The following is a 1,042-nucleotide window of genomic DNA, read 5'->3' as shown; positions in this document are numbered from 1 at the left end:
CCCAGGGGTGGGCAAACTTTTTGACTCGAGGGCCACAATGGGTTCTTAAACTGGACGGGAGGGCCGGAACAAAAGCATGGATGGAGTGTCTGTGTGAACTAATATACATTCAAAGTAAACATCATTACATAAAAGGGTACCGTCTTTTTTTTTGTTTTTTAGTTTTATTCATTTCAAACGGGCCGGATCCAGTCCGTGGGCCGTAGTTTGCCCACGGCTGGACAATCCCTTCCATGCTTTTCCTCTCATCTGTGCTGACCACAGAAACCCTTTGCATTCCTTACTTGGGGCTTCAAAATTCCATATGCCTCTGTATCCACATGTCACGCTTTCCTGTGTCATGTTTCCCTCTCTCTTCTCTTACAGCACACCATTCATTGGATTTAGGTTCCACCTTAAATCCGAGATGATCTCTTCTTGAGATCCTTAACTTAATTACATCTGCAAACATACTCTTTGAAAATAAGGACATATTCACTAGTACTTAGGTTAATACTTAGATATATCTTTTTGGAAGACACAATTAAACCACATATTAAATTTCAACATTGCTATGAGGCACATATTATTCTTCCTATTTTTCACCCGAGACCACTAAGTCTTAAGAAACTGAGTGCCCAGCAAAGGAGTAACTAAATGAAGAATTAGAGCTTATCTCCTGGTTAAAGTTCATGCTTGCTCTTCTATACCAGCACAGGGACTGAGCAAGAAGTATTAGACTGAAGCTAATCTCGAGATAAATAAATGAAGAATTAGAGCTTATCTCCTGGTTAAAAGTTCATGCTTGCTCTTCTATACTAGCACAGGGACTGAGCAAGAAATATTAGACTGAAGCTAATCTCGAGATAAGTAGACAAAAAACAAACAAATATTATATTCTTTTCCATTGTGGTTTGACCTTATAGATACATTTTATAGATACATTGAATTTGATGGTAGATTTAGAAAATCTGTTTAGAAGCATGCTTATGCTTCCTTTTTTCTTTTAATTCTTGGAGTCAAGGTCCTGAAAGGGAAGTGGGACATCATTAGAAAGAGGTTG

This window comes from Myotis davidii, unplaced genomic scaffold (assembly GCF_000327345.1).
Source record: "Myotis davidii unplaced genomic scaffold, ASM32734v1 scaffold359, whole genome shotgun sequence".
NCBI classification, from domain to species: domain Eukaryota; kingdom Metazoa; phylum Chordata; class Mammalia; order Chiroptera; family Vespertilionidae; genus Myotis; species Myotis davidii.
The sequence above is the reverse complement of the archived record's forward strand: the minus strand, read 5'-3'. Positions refer to the sequence as shown.